The sequence below is a fragment of the Chiloscyllium plagiosum genome, unplaced genomic scaffold (genome assembly GCF_037043375.1).
Source record: "Chiloscyllium plagiosum isolate Xiang-an unplaced genomic scaffold, Cpla_swu_hap1 HiC_scaffold_1, whole genome shotgun sequence".
NCBI lineage: Eukaryota > Metazoa > Chordata > Chondrichthyes > Orectolobiformes > Hemiscylliidae > Chiloscyllium > Chiloscyllium plagiosum.
The window spans coordinates 54,293,430-54,314,308 of NW_028270139.1; the positions used below are offsets into that span (position 1 = coordinate 54,293,430).

The 20,879-nt window shown below is 42.4% G+C and overlaps 1 long non-coding RNA gene across 1 annotated transcript in view; it reads left to right on the forward strand.

Moving 5' to 3' along the window:
- The window catches only part of LOC148152119 (uncharacterized), an 82,706-nt gene that overhangs the window by 39,600 nt on the left and 22,227 nt on the right, over positions 1-20,879 (forward strand). The window contains exon 2 of the long non-coding RNA XR_015757113.1: positions 15,275-16,928. This is a non-coding gene — a long non-coding RNA (uncharacterized LOC148152119). The remainder of the gene's footprint in view (positions 1-15,274; positions 16,929-20,879) is intronic.

A 20,879-nucleotide genomic window follows, 5' to 3' on the forward strand; every position in this document is an offset into this window, starting at 1 on the left:
TCATGTTTTGTATCTTCTGAGTTAACTGCCCTCTCACCTTTCTGTAGTCTTTTCCACAATAAATTTTCACGAACCTATATACACTGGCCACTCATTGATTGTGTCATCTCAGATGACTTCACAAATCTCTTCAAATTAATATCATTCTCCACACACATGCTCCTTCCCCTCCTCAATTTTGCCTCCTCCTTTGTCTTCCAAGTAAAAGCTATATACCCAACTTGCTCACAACCGCATTTTCAAAGCAATTGGCCTTTGGCCTTCAGTTCACTATATATTTCTGCAACTATTGGCTTGCTTGTTGGGCTGCACTAGGCATTGGAAAAACAGTAGCATTCTTAGATAGGATTACAAGGTGGGATATAGCTAAAGAGAGATAAGCTGTGTACCATGATACTTAAATAGCAATAAATGAATAAATGTGCACTTTTGTATACCATGAAGTGTCAACCATGCCACTATGTGCTATGAGAAGCGTTTGTTTTTGTTGCCCCCCCCCCCCCCCCCAGAATATGCATGGTGAAGGGCATCTCTAGACTGCCAGTGTTTGGCCAGGTGTACATCTCAGTTTTAAAGAAGACCCTGGTGCAAAGGATCCCAAGATGCCTTGGTGATAGCGAATACCTCAGCCTATGGCAAGTGGGAAAATACAACAAGTGGGCATTCCAGCAGTATATTGAGGCAAAGGCTGACCACATATATCGAGAAGATATCACGATTTGTGTATATGTGATGTAAATACTGTGAGGATTTTGATGTTCTTTGCAACATGGCAGGTATAACATATGCAAAATAAATGGTGTGAGCAGGCAAGCATGGTGACTCAGAAATCTTGCCAAGAAAGTTTTTATTTACATTTTTTTATTGCACTGCATTTTGAAGAAGGTGATGCTTAACAGCTTATGTTGCTATTCTCTGCCAAGACTGTTAAGGTGGGAGTTTGACTCATCACCAAACGAAACATCAGCCTGTTCCATATACCTCTAGCATTTCTTCTCCTTGATGTCCCATTTTGAGTCACCATTCTAATCTCACGTTTGAAACTCTGCTTTTCTAATACTCACTGTTAAGAGGTGTGGTTGTGGTTCAAATGGACAACAATGCAAGGAATGTTGTGCAACATTTCTCTATGTTGATGGTCTGACGCATGTACCTGTATAGTGAAGATTTGTGCATTTATGCAGAACTTTCCTTGAAGAAAGAAACTATTTTATTGTGTTACTTATCCCATTTCTAGTGGTCAGTACCCTATGTGTTATAGTAGCTACTGCACAGGTTAAGAAAACACAACACAATAAAGTACTATACCATAGATGTTTATCACTTCAAGATCTTTAACACTTTCCTCCATTAACAAGTGCACCAAGAAATTTAAACCTTTATTTTAGCTCATTATGTTTTCTATGCTCTGAGTTCACTCCCTGCTTACCTTTCTGTACTCTTTCCCTCGATAAATTTTTATCAGCCTATATTCACTGGCCACTCATTGGCCATGTCATCATAGAATACCTCACAAATATCTTCAAACTAATGTCATTTTCCACACACATGCTCCTTCCCCTTCTCAATTTTGTCTCCTTCTTTATCATCCCCTGGAAAAACTCGCTCACAACTGCATTTTCAAATAAACTAGCTTTTGGCCCTCAGTTCACTAAATATTTTTGCAGCCATATGCTTGCTCAAACATACCCTCACTTCCATGTTTGATGCCTTAATCCCCATTCAACCATCATTGTTCCTCATCTGGGCTATTCTATTGCTACAACCCTGTTCACTGCTCCTGTAAATCCTGGAGATGCAAGCATGATTTGATATGATGGATAACTAGTTTAACCATTCCGCACTATTCCTAACTGCACCACCTAAGAACTATCAAGTTTTTAAAAAATTTATTCATGATTAGAGTGTTGCCTATTGGGCAAGCATTTATTGCCCAAATCTAGTTGCCCTTGAGAAGGTGGTGGTGAGCTACCTTCTTGAACTGTGCTGTAAGTTGACCCACAATGCTCTTCGAGAGGCTATTCCAAGATATTGATGCAACGACACTGAATGAATGACTTCGAAAGGAACTTACAGATGATATATTTATGTGTCTGCTGCCCTTGTCCTTCCAGTTGGAAATGGTCGCAGGTTTGAACGATGCTATCTAAGGAGCTTTAGCGAATTTCCACAGTACATCTGTAGATCGTACACACTGCTGTTGCTAAGCATCAGTGGAGGACAGAATGAATATTTGTGGATATGGTGCCAATTAAGCAGACTGCTTTATTCTGGATGGTGTCAAATTTCTTGAGCGTTGTTAGAGCTGCACTCATCCATCTGACTCCTGACTTGTGCCTTGTGGACAGGCTTTGAGGAGTCAGGAGGTAAGTTACTCACTGCCGTATTCCTGCCTCTGACCTGTTCTTGTAGCCATTGTGTTTATGTGGCAAGTCTAGCTCAGTTTCTGATCAATGGTAACTCCTAGGATGTTGATAGTGAGGGATTTAGTGACGGTAACACCATTGAATGTCAGAGGCTAGTGGTTAGATTTTCTCTTCCTGGAGATGGGCATTGCCTGCAATTTGCATGTGTGAATGTTACTTGGCACTTGTCAGGCAAATATTATCCTGGTCTCGTTACATTTGAACATGAATTTCTTCAGTTTCTGAGTATTCGCGAATGGTGCTAACATTCTGCAATCATCGGTGAACATCCCCACTTCTGACCTTACGATGGAGGGATGGTCATTGATGAAGTAGTTGTAGATGGTTGGGCCTAGGACATTACCTTGAGGAGTTTCTGCAGAGATTTTCTGGAGCTGAGATGATTGACCTCCAAATACCACGACTATCTTCATATGGGGCCAAGCTCTTTTTACCATTTTCTGTACTCTCTGACCTTATTTGCTGTCATACTCTTATGTTTGTGTATTTTGTTCTTCCTGCCACACTCTGGTATTTTGCTACCCTCCTCTATTGCCTCATCCCTTCTTATGTTTTTAAACTTTCTAAATCCCCAGTCAAGTTAACCCTGCCCCAGCTATAAAATTTATACCCTTTTGTACCTATCTGATTCACCAGGACACTGATCCTTGGGTTCAAGTGAAGGTTGTCCCAACAATAGAGAAACAGAATAATACAACGCAAAAGTAGCATAGTGCAGATACTCAAAATGTGAAATAACAACAGAGGGTGAAATCTTATAGGTGTCTGCAAGATGTTGACTATGATGCAATGGGCAGAATTGGGTAACAAGTGTGGCAAGGACCATCTTGATTTTGGGACAAATTTACCCCATCTTTTACATGGCATGTTGTCGATTAATGGTCATTATGGCTTATTAAATGCCTTGTTCACAATTGAATTTGGCCCATTATTACTCAGTCTTCCATTTTCCCAAACTCACCAAGCAAGCTCGACATGAGTAAAATTCAATGTAAAGACCTGGGAAATCTAGTTAGCCACTTGCTCTGAATGAGCTCCATGTTCCCTGACCTCAGGGACCCCACCTCCACAATCATTGGCATCTGAGATGTACCAGCCTCATTGAACCCTTATGTCACATCTCCAATCCACTTCTGGCACACTTCTGCACCTTAATGCTGCATCTCAGGCCACGGTGGCATTTATCATTCTAATGTTACACTCAGAGACACACACTCAGCTCAATGACTAGACCAGCTGCATCTCTGGGCTACCTGCTCACTGTCATGGTGCTCAGTCACTCTGATGCTCACAGCAGCCCTGACTTTCTTACCTTACTTTGTATCTTTGCAGCTTGACCCTCAGCCAAAGATAGTTGGTACAAATTTCTTGTTGTACTCTTCACTGCCTTTGGTGGTCAGAGCCAGGATCCCTTTCCCACAACGGACAGCACACTGCCTATCCTAACTGTTTCTGCTCTATTGTGGGCTGTAATGAGGTCAGCCAGATGGATCTCAAAGAATATAAATTCCCTGATTGGGGCTGTTAATCTAGTCTAATCAGGGAGCCCTGGCTGGCAGAATAGAACAGGAGTGTCAGACATCCTCACACTCTGAGAGTTGGCTCTGAGGAAGCTGGATCAGTGTGAAGGACTTTGTACCTGTAAATAAAGAGTGACTTGGTGATGGGATACCAGCCTTTGTGGAGATTTTTAGTGCAATGAGATTGGGATATGTTCTTGAAGAAATTCACTTTCAGCAGTCACCTTTGAGTTGGGATAACCATTTCTGGCATCATGGTATTATTAGGGAAGCTTGGCTTGTTCAATGCTGCCGTCAAAGACTGGGCCCAGTATGTGGAAAGATTGTATTATGTTTTCTGGGCAAATGACATCGAGTCAGATGAAAAGAAATGAGTCATTCTCCTGACAGCTTGCAGACCTGCAGATTCTTTTGGTTATTAGGAATCTAAATTTCCTTTAGATAACAGATACCAAAATCTTTCATGAGTTGACGGAAAGAGTTCAGGAATATTATGACCCAAGCCTCCTCGAGAACCCAAGGGAATCCGTATTGACATTTCTGACTAGATTAAGATGACTGGCAGAGGCATGTGACTTTGGTTTATCCTTTATGAGATGCTGAGAGACTGTTGATATGTGGGATTAATGATGTAACCATGCAAAAGTGCCTATTAGCTGAAGCCCAACTGGACTTCAAACAGGGACTACAACTGGCATTATCACTGAAATGTGTTGCAAGTAGATCATGTGAGTTGTGCAATATTTCAATGGAAGTGGACAGCCTCGCCAGTCTGACTGAGCTTGGGGAACACCATTTGAACACAGGTAATTGCTAGCCTTACTCAGGACATATCTTAAACAGAGGGACTCGGGGTCAGCCCACAGCAAAATCCCAAACAAAGCCAAGCTTAGGCCAAATGGTTCTAATTTTCTTCAGGATCCAGCCAGCAAGCCATTGGAGTTGCTGCTGGTATGCAAACTCGAGACAGCAAGATTCCCACTATATCTAAATTGAGTAAGTGAACTCATAAACTCTACTTTTGCCCGTAAGGCAAATGACACTGGGCGGGCCTTGCAGAATCGTGGAATAGCTTCCTTGTCAACATGCAAGGTGGCCTTGGCTTCTTTGATAATTCTTAGACCTTCCTGAAAATCTTGCGGCTATTTAATTAGGACATCACTCAGGTAGTCGCTTTCTTATCAAAATATGTTGAGCCACTCTTGGTGAATTTTTCTCAACCAATTTTGCCCCACCAATTTTCAGCCCAAGCCTTTTAGTACAATCAGTGGTAACTGAACAAGTTGCTTTGCATAAGAGACCGGAAGTGAAATTGTCCCCTTAATCTGTAAAGGTTCCCCAGTGTAGGTTCTTAGTCTAGCCCATTATCAACCTCCATTAGAGTCGAGTGACCATTTAGCCAGTTGTTTATTTTTATTTGCTTCTGATTTGGATGTTGCTGAGCAATTTAACTGTTCCTTACAGATGTAGTTGTACCTTCTAGAGTGTGCAGTCTCCTGGATACCGCCTATGGGTTCTCTTACTCCATTTAGATCTAGTGGGACTCTTTTGCTGTCTCGAGTCTGCATATCAGCAGCAACTACAATGGCTTGCTGGCTGGCAGGTAACGTGAGGGTGATCAAAGCTGTCCTGCATCCCACATCTGTACCAGGTCTTAGGTCTTTCCTTGGGCTAGTGAATTATTACAGAATGTTCATACATGACCTGGCCTCCATCCTAGCACTTTGCATCAACTCTTAAAAAAAGATCAGCCTTAGAAATCGTAGCCAAGCCATAGTTTTCAGGGAAGTGAAGAAACAGGTATCATCTTTAAGGTATTGGCACACGAGATCTAGTATTGACATGCGATGCCTCCCCCATGGCATCAGGGTACTAGTAGCTCATAGGTAGCTGAATGGAGAGGAACACCCAATAGTGTATGCATCCAGAATTTTGCTACTGCCAAGCATAAATATACCCAGGTAAAGAAGGAAGGTTTTGCAGTCGTATTTGGAGTCAGGAAGTTCCACAAATACCTTTATGGATGTGAATTGTAATAATAATGGTCCACAAACCCCTACTAGATCTACTTACAGAGAGCAAGGCAGTGCCAACCATAGCGTCAGGTCAAATTCTGTGGTGGGCTCTAATTCTAAGTGCGTATAATTACAAGTCGGAACATTGTCCAGGAGGCTAAGTAGCAGGCCCCGCTGGCAGATACACCAGCAATAGTGCTGCCACTGGAAGTGTCCATAATGGTTTTACATTTCCTGGACACACTTCCAGTCACAGCTGACAATATCAGACTTTGGACGCAGAACAATCTGACTCTGGCAAAACTAGTACAGCTGGTGGGAAACCAAAGGCCGTCACAATCTTTTTGGACCTGGACAGACCAGATCACAATAGAGGACGGTGTATTATTATGGGGAGCAAGATTGATTGTCCTGAGCAAAGGTCACTGCCAGATACTGGCTGAATTCCACCAGGATCATCCAGGGGTTTCCAAAATGAGGATGTTGACAAGAAGTTATGTCTCATGGCCAGGACTGGATGCAGAAATAGTAGCATTGCTGGGGCAGTGCCTAGAGTGCCAACAAAGGCAAAAATTACCATCATCAGCTTCCCATGTTCATGGGAAAGGTCGGGTGAATCCCAGGACTCGGTTACATGTTGACAATGCAGATCCTTTCATGGGCTCAATTTTCTTCATCATTGTGGATGCCCATTGAAAGTGGCTTAATGCACATAGAGTTCATTCGTCAAATGATAGAAAAACTGCGCGCGTCTTTTGCAATACACAGATTGCTGGAAATGTTGGTCCAGATCATGGGCCATCGTTTACCTGCAGGGACTTTGATGCATCCGCTCTTGATGCAACCACAGGGATAGCTCTAGCAGACTTTATAATGGAAAGAAGACTCTGCACCAAGTCAAATCTGATCTTCCTGCATCTAGGGGGAGGCAGTGTGAAACAACAATGGGAATACGAATGCCAGACATAAGACTCCACTAAACAAGAGAGACAGTTTACTCGAGGGGACATCGTTTGGTGTAGTAACCATAGGTAAGGGCATGCATGGGTAAGGAACATGGTCGACACAAGGTCAGTTCCAGTGACATATAAAGGTAAGTTTGGGTAAGTACGATGGTCCTAAACAAGTACTTGGACCATATGAAAGCTGCAAACTCACCAAAAGTGTGGGAACAAAATGTGTCTGTCTCCTCAGAACAGTCAAAAGGCTGTCGCATCCAGTGTAAGGCAGATTATTATCTGAATGGTGGAAATTTAGGAAAAGATGAGGTGCAACGGGACCTGGGTGTCATGGTGGAACAGCCACTGAAGGTTGGCATGCAGGTGCAGCCGGCAGTGAGGAAAGCTAATGGCATGCTGGCCTTCATAGCGAGAGGATTTGAATTTCAGCGTAAGGATGTCTTGCTGCAGTTATACAAGACCTTAGTGAGGCCACACCTTGAGTAATGTGTGCAGTTTTGATCTCCTAGTCTGAGGAAGGACATTCTTGCTTTGAGGGAGTCCAGTAAAGTTTCATCAGACTGAATACTGGGATGACAGGAATGACATATAAGGAATGTTTGGATTCACTGGACATGTACTCACTGGAAATTAGAAACATGAAGTGAATTTCTTAGAAACATGTAAAATCCTGGTGGGACTAGAGAGTCTTGATGTGGGAGACTTTTATGTCCTGATACTGGGGAAGCCCAGAACTAGGGGTCACAATCTAAGAATAAGGGATCAGTCATTCAGGACTGATGATGAGGAAGAATTTCTTCACTCAAGGAGTTGGGAACCTCCGGAATTCTCTTCCCCTGAAAGCTGTTGGGGCCAGATCATTAGATATATTCAAGAGGGAACTGGATGTGGCACTTGCAGCTAAAATGTTCAAGAGACATGGAGAGAAAGCGGGAATGGGATACTGAAATCACATGATAATATTGAATAGTGGTGCAGGCTTGAAGGGTGGAATGGCTTATCCCTGAACCTATTTTCTCTGTGTCTGTATCTACATTTCTCCCTCTCCATCAAGCATTGAAGAGACCTCGGAATCTGAAATGGACACAGCAGCTGTTGTGTCTCGGCGCAATTGTTGCCTGAAGAAGAGGATAAATTTCTCCTGAAATGCTTCGTGTGCAAGAGGCAAGCTACTGTGCAATACACAGCGCTCATATCAAACGCAGTGTTGGAGGAACCAGTGTTAAAATGCCTCAGGAGGACCTACAAAAAATAGAACTGGTCTATGTCCTCAGACTCAGATGGGAATGGATGTAGTGATTATAATAAGGACAGCTAGGTAGACCTCATAGGACATGAGTTCCCCTGATTTGGGCTATAAATCTGCAAAGACCGTTCCCTCCATGACTACCTGGTTAGGTCCACGCCCTCCTACGACCCACCCGCCCATCCTGGCACCTTCCCCTGCCACCGCAGGAACTGTAAAACCTGTGCCCACACCTCCTCCCTCATCTCTATCCAAGGCCCTAAAGGAGCCTTCCACATCCATCAAAGATTTACCCGCACATCCACTAATATCATTTATTGTATCCATTGCTCCTGATGCGGTCTCCTCTACATTGGGGAGACTGGGCGCCTCCTAGCAGAGCGCTTTAGGGAACATCTCCGAGACACCCGCACCAATCAACCACACCACCCCGTGGCCCAACATTTCAACTCCCCCTCCCACTCTGCCAAGGACATGGAGGTCCTGGGCCTCCTTCACCGCGGCTCCCTCACCACCAGACACCTGGAGGAAGAACGCCTCATCTTCCGCCTCGGAACACTTCAACCCCAGGGCATCAATGTGGACTTCAACAGCTTCCTCATTTCTCCTTCCCCCACCTCATCCTAGTTTCAAACTTCCAGCTCAGCACTGTCCCCATGACTTGTCCGGACTTGTCCGACCTGCCCAGCTCCTTTTCCACCTATCCACTCCACCCTCTTCTCCCTGACCTATCACTTTCATCTCCTCCCCCACTCACCCATTGTACTCTATGCTATTTTCTCCCCACCCCCACCCTCCCCTAGCTTATCTCTCCACGCTTCAGGCTCACTGCCTTTATTCCTGATGAAGGGCCTTTGCCTGAAACGTCGATTTCGCTGCTCGTTGGATGCTGCCTGAACTGCTGTGCTCTTCCAGCACCACTGATCCAGAATCTAATTGGGGGGCCTGGCTGACAGATAAAGACAGGATTGTCAGATGTTCTCACTTCCTTTCAGCTAGCTCTGAGGGAGCCGGATCAATGTCAAGGACTTTCCATGTGTAAATAAAGGGTGACTTGGTGACAGGATACTGGCCTCTCTGGAGTTATTTCAGGACTGTTTTCTTCATTGAATGAGAAAGGTATTACAGGAGGTGAAAGCGGGTAGCACAGCCAACATTGTTGGTGCAGTGGGGGAGGTTTCCCAAGTGGCTGAGCAGTCAGCATAGAAGTTTGGCAGTGTTAGTGTTGTTGAGTGTTGGGAATGGGGGGAGTGGCAAGTGTTTTTACACAGTGTATGCTAAATGCCTGGAATTCACTGCCAGAGGATGTGATGGGGGCATGTACAAAAGCAATGTTTAAGAGGCATCTTGACAGATTTATGAATAAGCAGGACAAAGAGGGATGTGAACCACGTAGAGACAAAAGGTTTTTTGTTTAGAAAGGCATCATGCGTCGACACAGTGTTGGCAGGCCGAAGGGCCTGTCCCTGTGCTGTACCGCTCTTTGTTCTATTGTGTTTCTCTTAACTAATTAGGGTCTGAGGTTTAGAAATATCACTCAGCAATTATTTGTAGTTGTGCCATGTAATTTAGCAAGCTGTGTCATAAATTGTATAGTGTACTGCCTTTTCTCTTGAACTAGTTTAAACTGCAACCACAGTCTGAAGGGGAAAATATTATAAAAATCACCAAGCAATAATTTACCTACTAACCTAGTTGATGCACCTGGACTTAACTTTCACATCTTGCTGTATTTTGTTCCTTTTCTCAGACTACTCCTTATTTTGTAAAGCGGAATGCATTTCCTCACAACCCTAGTTGTTAGTACTCTGCCGAGCAATATTCTGTTAAACTGCATTTTGTTACACTACTTTGTGTGTTAGTAAAGTTCCTGTGTCTCTACTAGCTAAATTTCCAGAGAACTGAGCCAGGCTCTGATGGAGAGGGAGCCTGTTCTAACTATCCATCGATTAGATAACTAAGCAGCAGCCACCAGCAGATAGGTTGTTTATCACAACTAAGACTGAAAAAAATTACAGAATGCTAATGTTAACACTAAATGCAAACTTGACTAGATTTTAGAAATGAACCGACCCTTAAAATTCAATCACCTTTCAAATCCCCCAAGTGAAGAAAATACTGTGTGTGATAGTACTCTATCCTTTGTACCCTATTGGGTCATGAGCAGCTTATGCTGCATGTTATTAAAATATCATTAGTTACTACTGCCCAGAGAATAGTGATCTACAACTTGTGTAACTGCAAAAAAATACAAGGCTCCAGTCTCACCACAACATTTGACACAGATCTACATTTTCCAGTCCTTTATATTTAAGTAACCTAAAACTGTCCCAAACTGAATGAATCCCCATGTGCCTCCTTATACACTGTCTTGGCTACTGTATATAAGAAGGTCCTTTTTCGAATCTAGGTGAATGGAAGGTGAAAGCAGCTTGCATGAACACCCTTGACACAACCATCTCAACAAACCTCTAACTACTCCTCTCTGAGCAGACACAGCCACAGGCTGCAGCACCTCAGCAATTACCATGCTACTCAGGCCCATTTGGAATTCAATCTGTTTGGCAAACATATGAATGCACTTCCTTGGAGCTGGGCTTAAGCCCAAAGCTTACGGCCACTGAACTTCAAGAGCTCCTATATTCTTGCCCTGTGTCCTCTCAGATGCATTGATACTATTGACTTTAATCACACCATGTGGCACTAGATTTCACATTCTCAGTGCTCTTTGGGTAGATGAAGCTTTTTTTCAGAATTCCTTGCTGGATTTTTTGGTGACTATTTTATAATGATGGCTTCTAGAGATGTTTTTCCCACAATTAGAAACATTTTCTCCCAATCAGATCTTTCAAAGCCTTTCACAATTGTAATTATCTGTAGGTCATCCTTCCACCCTCTTTTCTCAAGAGAAAGGAAACCCAACCTTTCTAAAAAAAAACACCTACATATTTCTAGCATCATCCTTGTCAGTGTTCTCTGTAACCTCCTGAGATTCTGGGTAATCCAAGATGGAGGACAGGAAAAATTTCTGGCTGTAATAGGCTGCGTCTTTTTTGAAGTGTTTAGGTGTTGGAGGTGATTTCCTCAAATTCTAGGAGCAGGAATTACTGTTTTAAATGCTGGTGCAATTGTTTTGGAACTTTGAAAAAAAAGTCAAAACAACAGCACTTTTAAAAGGGAGAAAGACAGACAAAAGCAGCAAGCACATGGTCTGTAAGGGAGAGAGAAAAAAACCCACACTGCTAACTGACACAGCAGTGAATCTGTGCAGTTACTGCCTTTTCTGTTTATATTCTTGTATCGCTGGACATCGGAGTGTGTCTCAGAAAACGTAAAAGACAGCGAAGTTCACAACTGATCTTGGAGGAACCTGTTTGGGAGAGGTTACAGCACAGAAATAGATAAGTGAATAATTTTAAGTATAGCTTTGCTGTAAATCTACAACAGTGAATAGAGTGGGTTCTTTCTTGATTATATGTTTTTTATTGGGATCTGCCTATTGATTGAATTTTAAAAATATAAGCCAGAAGTATTAAGTTAGCCTGGAGCAGTGTTTTGAAGAGCAATAAGATGGTGCTATTTTCTGGGTCTGAAGATTTAAAGGAGCAAAATGGCCTTTAGTAGAGTGATATGCTCTTTTTGTTGGATGTGAGAGTTTTGGGAGAGTTTAAGGGTTACCTAGGGTTGTGAATCCTGCCAGATCAAATGGATTGGGTGGAGCAACAGTTAGACTGAATTTACACAAGCTAGGGGGTGTGATGGATGGCAGCTTTAGGAAGGGAGGAACGCCACAGATACAGTCAGGTAGATGAGTTAACTCCAAGAAAGGTAGGACAGGTAAGTAGGTAGTACAGGAGTCTTCTGTGGCTATCCACACTTCAAACAAGTTTATTGTTTTGGAAGATGTAGGGAGTGATGGACTTTCAGAGGAATGTAGCATGAACAGTCAAGATTTTGGTATCAAAATTGGCTCTAATGTAGTGAGGGGTACATCGGGTTCCAAGCATTCAATTGTGTTCGAGGACTCTCTAGTCAGGGGCACAGACAGATGTTTCTGCTGCCAACAGTGAAAAATCAGAATGCTATGTTGCCTCCCTGGTACCAGGATCAAGCATGTCTCAGACAGGGTACAGAATGTTCTCAAAGGGGATAGGGACCAGCAGGAGGTTATTGTACAAATTGATACCAACGACATAGGAAAGGAAAAGGATGAGAAAACGAGAAAGTTAGGCAGGAATTTAAAAAGGAGGTCCTTGAGGGTAGTAATATCTGGATTACTCCCGGTGCTATGAGCTAGTGAGAGTAGGAAAGGAGGATAGAGCAGATTAATGCATGGCAAAAGAGCTGGTGTATGGGAGAAGGACTTACATTTTTTTTGGTCATTGGAATCTCTTCTGGGGTAGAAGTGACCTGTACAAGAAGGATGGATTGCACATGAATTGGAAGGGGACTAATATACTGGCATGGAGATTTAAACTAGTAAGGTCGGGGGTGGGGGGGGACCCAGGGAGATAGTGAGGAAAGAGATCAATCTTAGACTGGTACAGTTGGGAAAGGGAGCGAGTCAAAAAGTCAGGGCAGGCAGAAGCAAAGCAAAGAACAAGGTAAGACTGATAAATTAAACTGCATTTATTACAATGCAAGAGGCCGAACAGAGAAGACAGGTTAACTCAGGGCATGGTTAGGAACATAGGACTGGGACATCATAACAATTACAGAAACGTGGCTCAGGGATGAACAGGACTGACAGTTTAATGTTCCAGGATACAAATGCCATTAGAAGGATAGAAAGGGAGGCAAGAGAGAAGGGGGAGCGGCGTTTTTGATAAACGATAGCATTACAGGATATTCCTGGAAATACTTCCAGGGAAGTTATTTGGGTGGAACTGAGAAATAAGAAAGGGATGATCATCTTATTGGGATTGTATTAGAGACCCCCTAATAGTCAGGGGGAAATTGAGAAACAAATTTGTAAGGAGATCTCAGTTACCTGTCAGAATAATAGGGTGGTTATGGTATGGGATTTTAACTTTCCAAACATCGACTGGGACTGCCATTGTGTGAAAGGTTTAGATGGAGGGGAATTTGTTTAGAGTGTACAAGAAAACTTTCTGATTCAGTATGTGGATGCTCCTTCTAGAGAAGGTGCAAAACTTGACCTACTCTTGGGAAATAAGGCAGGGCAGGGGACTGAGGGACTGAGGTCAGCAAAGCAGCCTTTGTGTGGAGCCACAGGAGTTGGGGGAGCTACGAAATGAGTATTTTGCATCAGTGTTTACTGTGGAAAAGGACATGGAAGATATAGAATGTGGGGAAATAGATGGTGACATCTTGAAAAAATGTCCATATTGCAGAGGAGGAAGTGCTGAATGTCTTGATTATGTTGGGATATCTGGTCAGCATGGATGAATTGGTCTGAACGGTCTATTTCCATGTTATACACCTCCATGACTCTATGACTTTGTACCCTTTTTATTACATGGTGGCCTGAACTGCATTGGGTATGGTTCAAATTAAGCATAAATTCACTACTTTTCAACTCTAACTCTCTAAAAAATAAAATCTAGTTTTAGCCTTTTTAGTCACCTATTATACAATTTTATTCATTACTGTGCTTTTACTTTGAGAACACTTTGTTCCTTCACTCCACCAAGACTAACAGCTTCCATAACAAAACATGAACACCCCATTCTGCCAAAATGCACGACTTGCATTTAATTTGTGTAAACTTTGTCAATAACTTACTCATTCTGCAAGTTTCTTAATGCCTTTCTGTAATTTGTTACAATCCTCCTCAATCTAGAGCATACTCACCCCAAATTAGTGAAAATTTAAATTCTGAAGCATTATAACAGAGATTGAACAGCTGTAATCCCAGCACTGATCCTTGTGGAACAGCAGTTCTCACCATTTGCCCCCCTTACCTTTCCTCAGTCTCTGCTTTCTGCCTCAGAGCTAGCAAGTAATCCTTTCTGTACTTGTCCCCTGACTTCACATTCTCTCACCTTGTTCATTAGTCTGTTGCGGGGACATCGTGAAGGCCTTTTGAAAGTCCAGATAGTCCAGGTAATCCCTACTGTGTTGGTTCTTTCCAAAGCATAATTAGCTCTAGATTCCTATTTTCTTTTTGACACTATCTACATTGTTGCATAGGCATCTTAATTAATTTTAATAGCATTGTACCTTACTTTATATTTAATTATCCTTTTATAATCCATTCATATAACTATTTCCTCAATATCCTCCCTTATTTTATTAATTAATATGCTTTTCGGTCCATTATTATTTATGTTTAGATAAGAAATATTTTGTCTCGATACCTTCCCAAATTTAAGTTTAAAACCTTTTCCACCCCATGTTTACACTTTCCACAAAGATATGGGTCCCATCCAAGCTCAAGTTGACCTCCTCCCTATTCATACAGCACCTTCTGTTCCAAAACTGTTCCATGACAGAACTGGTGCCAAAGCTCCCACGATCTGAAATTCCTTTCCCACACAACTCTTTAATCACATGTTAATTCTTCTAATATTTTCAGCTCTGTTCCAATTTTCACATGACTCAGTCAACAATCCAGAGATTATTATCTGAACAACTTACTGGAGTAAAAGGAGGTTCCACAAGTATCTCCATTCTCAATGATGGAGAATAACACATCAGTATAAAATTTAAGGCTGAAGGATTCACAGAAATCTTCAGTCAGAAGTGCTGAGCGAATGATCCATCTCTGTTTCCTCCAGTGGTCCCCAGCATCACAGATGCCAATCTTTAGCCAAATTGATTCATTCCTGCTGAGGAATGCACTAAAGCTTGGGACAGCTGCTGCAGGTGCAGTGGGGAAAGACCACTGAGGTCTTCCTGCTGAAATTAAATGGGGGTCCGTTCAGTAATTGGACCCTTCAGGTGTCTGAAATACATGTAAATATAATCTGGTTCAAGTAAGAAATGCCTTTGGTTTCTTTGGATAGTGTCAAATTCCAATGTTTGTTTGTTTCCTTGTTATGTTACTGTATAGAATCAAACTGCATTTGTGACTATATATATATATATATATATAAAGATATTTTTATGAATAAAATATATTTTGAATTTTTTTTTGAAATTCCAGATAATATTAAGAAATTGCTGGGAGCACTGGATACTGCAAAGGCTCTGGGCCTTGACAACATTCTGGTAGTAGTATTGAAGGCTTGTGCTCCAGAAGTTGCTGCACCCTTAACCAAGCTGTTCCAGAACAACTACAACACTACATCTACCAACGATACAGAAAATTATCCAGGTACGTCCTGTCCTCACAAAGCAGAACAAATCCAACCCTGCCAATTATCGTTCCATCAGTCTACTTTCCATCATCAGTAAAAGTGATGGAAGGTGTCCTCAACAGTGCTACCAAGCTCAACAATAACCAGCTCAGTGATACCTAGTCTGGATTCCACCAGAGCCACTCAGCTCTAGACTTCATTACAGCCTTGGTGCAAACGTGGACAAAAGAGCTGAATTCCAAAAATGAGGTGAAAGTGACAGCAAGGCTGCATTTAACTGAGTTTGGTATAAAGGAGCCCTCAAAGAACTGTAATCAATGAGAATCAGGAGAAACCTTTCAGGTGATTGGAGTCATACCTGGCAAGTAGGAAGATAGTTGTGGTTGTTGGAGATCAGTCATCTCAGCTCTAGGGACCTCTGCAATAATTCCTTAGGGTAGTGTCCTAGGCCCAACCATCTTCAGTTGCTTCATCAGTGAACTTTCCTCCATCATTAAGTTAGAAGCGGGGTTGCTTGCCAATGATTGCACAATGTTCACCATTAGCAACTCTTCATGTACTGAAGCAGTCCATGTTCAAATACAACACGTTCTGCACAATATTAATGTCGGACTGACAATTGGTAAGTAACATTTGTGCCAGGTGATGACCATCTCCAATAAGAGATCATCTAACCACCATCTGTTACTATTATGAATCCCCAAATATCAACATCCTGAGGGTTACCATTCACCAGAAACTCAACTGGACTTGCCATATAAATACAACGGCTACATCAGCAGATCACAGCTTAGGAATGCAGTGAGTAACTCACCTCCTGACTCACCAAAGCCTGTTCACTGTCCTCAAGACACATGTCAGGAGCGTGATGGAATATTCCCACTTGCCTGGATGAGTGCAGCTTCAACAACATAAAAGAACCATTATACTATCAGTCCTCTTGATTCACATCATATCCAAAACATTCAGTCACTCCACCAACAATGCTCAGTAGCTGTGTATTATCTACAAGATGCACTGAAGAAATTCACCCAAGATCCTTAGACAGCTCCTTCCAAACCCACAGCCACATCCATCTAGAAGAACAAGGGCAGCAGATACCTAGAAACACCACCACCTGCAAGTTCCTTTGCAAGCCACTCAACATCCTGGCTTGGAAATATAACATTGTTCCTACACTAGGATTCTAGAATTCTCTCCCTAATGGATGGCAATGTTTCAAGAAAGCAGCTCACCACCACCTTCTCAAGGGCAACTAGGGTTGGGCAATAAATACTAGCCAATCCAACAAGAAAATCTTAAATAAATCCTCCAAGTTGTGATGTTTAAATTGGATTCTCACTCCTGATATTCTTTCAGCAGGACTTATCCCCTCCACTTTGGTGTTTGTTACAATCTTGACCTTCACGTGACAAAGGGACAGTGCTCCAAAATGTTGTGATTTCAATTAACCCATTGGACTCTCACCTGGTGTCAGCTGACTTCTGACCTGGACATTAGGTAAGCAACACAGCTTTGGAGATTCTCATTGCAGGCTGCAGAGGTTGCTATGTACTCTGCTATTTATTGAGTGCCTTACTACTACCATATTTCTATGTAGCTCTTCCCTGCAAAGCATTCCATGTCCCCAGCAGCCTTCTGAGGGAGAGTTCTGTGGTTTGCATTGTGGCTATGCTCTGTGCAGCCTTTCTTCTGTATCTCACAGATGGTTAGTACATCATACCTGTTGAACTGGATCACTACCTGTGTGATTTCTATCTCAAGTTCTTCATAATCCCTCTTTATGACACTCTCCCTTTCCAAAATATGTGTTCTTGTCTGCGGTGTGACTATATACTAGTTACAATTATCTCTAAATTAATCCCCCACACCCCACTAATGTCTCTCCATTTTCACTCTTGCTCAGTGATTTTGAGCCAAATGGAGAGATCATGTGCAGAGATGATTGCTCAGGTCAATCTCATTGTTCACAAACATCTGCATTAACCGGCTGTGCTATATCTTACTCCTTAGCCTTAGCCATAGCCTTATTTTATTTATTAAATTAATTAATGTCTTTATTTGACAATTATTTGTGCCTTTATCTAGTTGTTTACCTAATGAAACAATATATATTGTGACGTTAGGAGCAAATTACTGCAGATGCTGGAATCTGAACTGAAAACAAAACTTGCTAGAAATCACAGTGGATCAGTCAGCACCCATGCAGAGAGAGCAAGTTAACATTTCCAGTCTTTATTTTAAAGAATACCTCCAGTGTGGAAACAGGCCATTCAATTCAACAAGTTCACACTGACTCTCTGAACAGCATCCCACGGACACTCACCCCCTTTCCCCGCCCCCCAACCTCAATCTCTGCATTTCCCCCTGGCTAATTCACCTAATCTGCATATCCCTGGATATGATGAGGAGTTCAGTATGGCTAATCTACCTAATCTTTGGACTGTAGGAGGAAACCGGAGCACCCAGTGGAAATCCACGCAGACATGGGGAGGACATGCAAACTCACACAGTGATATGTGACTGGAATTGGTCCCTGTGCTGAGAGACAACAGTGCTAAACCACCATGCCCACTCTTCATCAGAGCTGACATAAAACGTGGAAGGTGTAGCATCTATGTGATATTGCGGGGATGGGGTTGGAGTGCTGGGTGAAGAGGCTGCTGATAGTGCAGATTAAGTGATCGGAATGTGAGAATGGCATAACAGTGATGTCTCTAACTGCCAGACTGGAAAGAACAGACGGTCCCACTGGCATGGGAGGAGGGGAAAGAGGATATGGTAACAGAGAATGCAATAAGTAAAGCCAAAAGAAAGGGAAGGAATGGTAGCAGGTTCACAATCCTAAAGTGCTGAACTCAATATTAAATCTAGAAGATTGTAAAATGCCTAGTCTGAAGATGAGATAGTTCGATGATACTACTTTAAAATACAACGGTAATTGAGAGATAAAAAAACCTACCTGCTTCCCGATCAAGATTTCAGCTAGAAATGTGCCTCTATATTTCAGCTCTCAGGTTTCACTCTTTCTCATTCTCTCTAATGGACAGTCAAATAAAGGCAAAATGTCTGGCAGCATTGATAGAGAGAGAAAAACACAGTGACCAGTTTGAGTTAATTATGATTCATCTTTGGACCTGCAAGGTGTAGTGATTATAACAAGGTCAGCCAGGTGGACCTCCTGGAAGGTCAGGATCATTCCTAAGGATAGAATGGAGGTGTTCTGCAAAGTGGTCACCCAGTCTGTTTTAGGTCTCACCCATGGGTTAGGCCACTTCGGGCCTACTGTGTACAATTCTGTTTTCCCTACAAAAGGAAGGATGTTGTGAAACTTGAAAGGGTTAAGAAAAGATTTGCAAGGATGTTGCCAGGGTTGGATGGTTTCAGCTATAGGGAGAGGCTGAGTAGGCGGGGGCTATTTTCCCTGGAGGGTCGGAGGCTGAGAGGTGACTTCATAGAGGTTTATAAAATCGTGAGGCGCATGGAAAAGATAAATAGACAAGTCTTTTCCCTGGGTTAGCAGAGTCCAGAGCTAGGCGGCATACGTTTAAGGTGAAAGAGGAAAGATTTAAAAGGGACCTAAGGGGCAACATTTTCATGTTGAATGTAGTGTGTGTATGGAATGAGCTGCCAGAGGAAGTGGTGGAGGCTGGTACAATTACAATATTTAGAAGGCACCTGGATGGGTATATGAGTGGTAAGGGTTTAAAGAGATATGGGACAAATGCTGGAAAATGGGACCAGATTAATTTAGGACATCTGGTCAGCATGGATGAGTTGGACCGAAAAATCTGTTTCCATGCTGTACATCTCTAAGACTCTATGTAAAGGAGACCACATTGTGAGCAGTTATTATAGTAGACTGCACTGAAAGAAGTGCAAGTAAAATGCTGCTGAACCTAGAAAGATGCTTTACTGTTAGATTAAAAAATTCCGCCTCATCACACAATACAAAAACCAGAATAGTCTGCACCCTGGTTGGTTCCACAACATATTGTTCCAAGAAACAATTTTGATTACGCTTAATGAACTCCCTTGAGGTGCTCTTGCCAATCTGATTAATCTAGTCTATAAATACCTTGAAATTACCTATTGTTATTAACTATCTTACAAGCCCCAGTATTTCCTGACTTGTACTGTGCCCTTATGAAGAACTACTTTTTGGGAACATATAGGTTACACCTGCTAGAGACTCCTTTCCCTTGCTTTTTCTTATTCAACCCAGATCGACTCTATGTCTTGATCAACAGTGCCTATAAAACTTTTAGGGGTAAGTTAACTCAATTGGCTGGATGGCTGATGAGTGATGACAACAGCATGGGTTCAATTCCTGCACCAACTGAGGTTATCGTAAAGGACTGTCTTTCTCAACCTCTCCCCTCTCCTGAGTTGTGGTGACCTCCAGGTTAAACTTGCCACCAGTCATCTCTCTGTTGTTGAGAGAGCAGCCCAATAGTCCAATAACACTATGGCGACTTAGACCTTACATCATTCTTACTGCAGCACAGATCTCTTACTTTACATAGAAAACCATACAATTGTGGCATCTGAGGCATCCCTGGCATCCTCCTTTCCTTCCAAAAGAGGAAGATGAGGTCACATATACACATCAAGTGTGCTCCTCCACAATATTTCGACAGCGAGATTATGGCGAGTCTGATAATCCTCATTTCCCCTTTCCTGTATTTTCCACATCACATTGGCCCTTGGTATTTGGGTCATAGATGGTATTGACTACACTGAAGAATCCATATGCGGTGTGACTTTTGGGTTTCATCAGCCACGTTCCTTAGGTCACGTGGTGTTTTGTTGGACCTCGACTTTCACTTGTGTGTCGACCTACTTTCATTCCATTAAGTATTGGTAGTTATCTCCGGCCTGTGCTTGCAATTTTGCAGTTTCTAGATCTTCTGAAATCAAATATAAGAATATTATGTAAGATGACATAAAGCAACCTGCTGCTGTGCACTAACAGGAATCTCATTGGGGTTTAAAGTAATGACCACAATATTGTACTAATTTTAAGCACCCAAACAGTATACTGAGGCAAAGACTGCCTCTCCATGTGTATATTGAAGATTTCAGTGGACATGCTGTAAACACTCAGCGATTTTGATTGTCAGAGAGATGTTGGAACAGGCAAAATCCCTTATACAGTAGAGTCCATAGGAATTGTCCAGCAAGTTGAAACAGTCCCTGCATCTGAAACTCTCTGAAAACATATTTAAGCATCAGAGAGTTTATAGGGATCTGACTCAATTAAGCTTGACTGTTGACATGAAATGTTAGAAAATCAAAATCCTAGTCTAACTCCTGGGTATCTATTAAACTGACTCCCCAACTAACCACTGAACCCCTTCAGTCACAGTACCCTGACTCCTTACACCCCTCAGACCAAACCCCACTTAACCCGATCAAACACGCCCCCCACCGCCAGCCTGAACCTCCTCA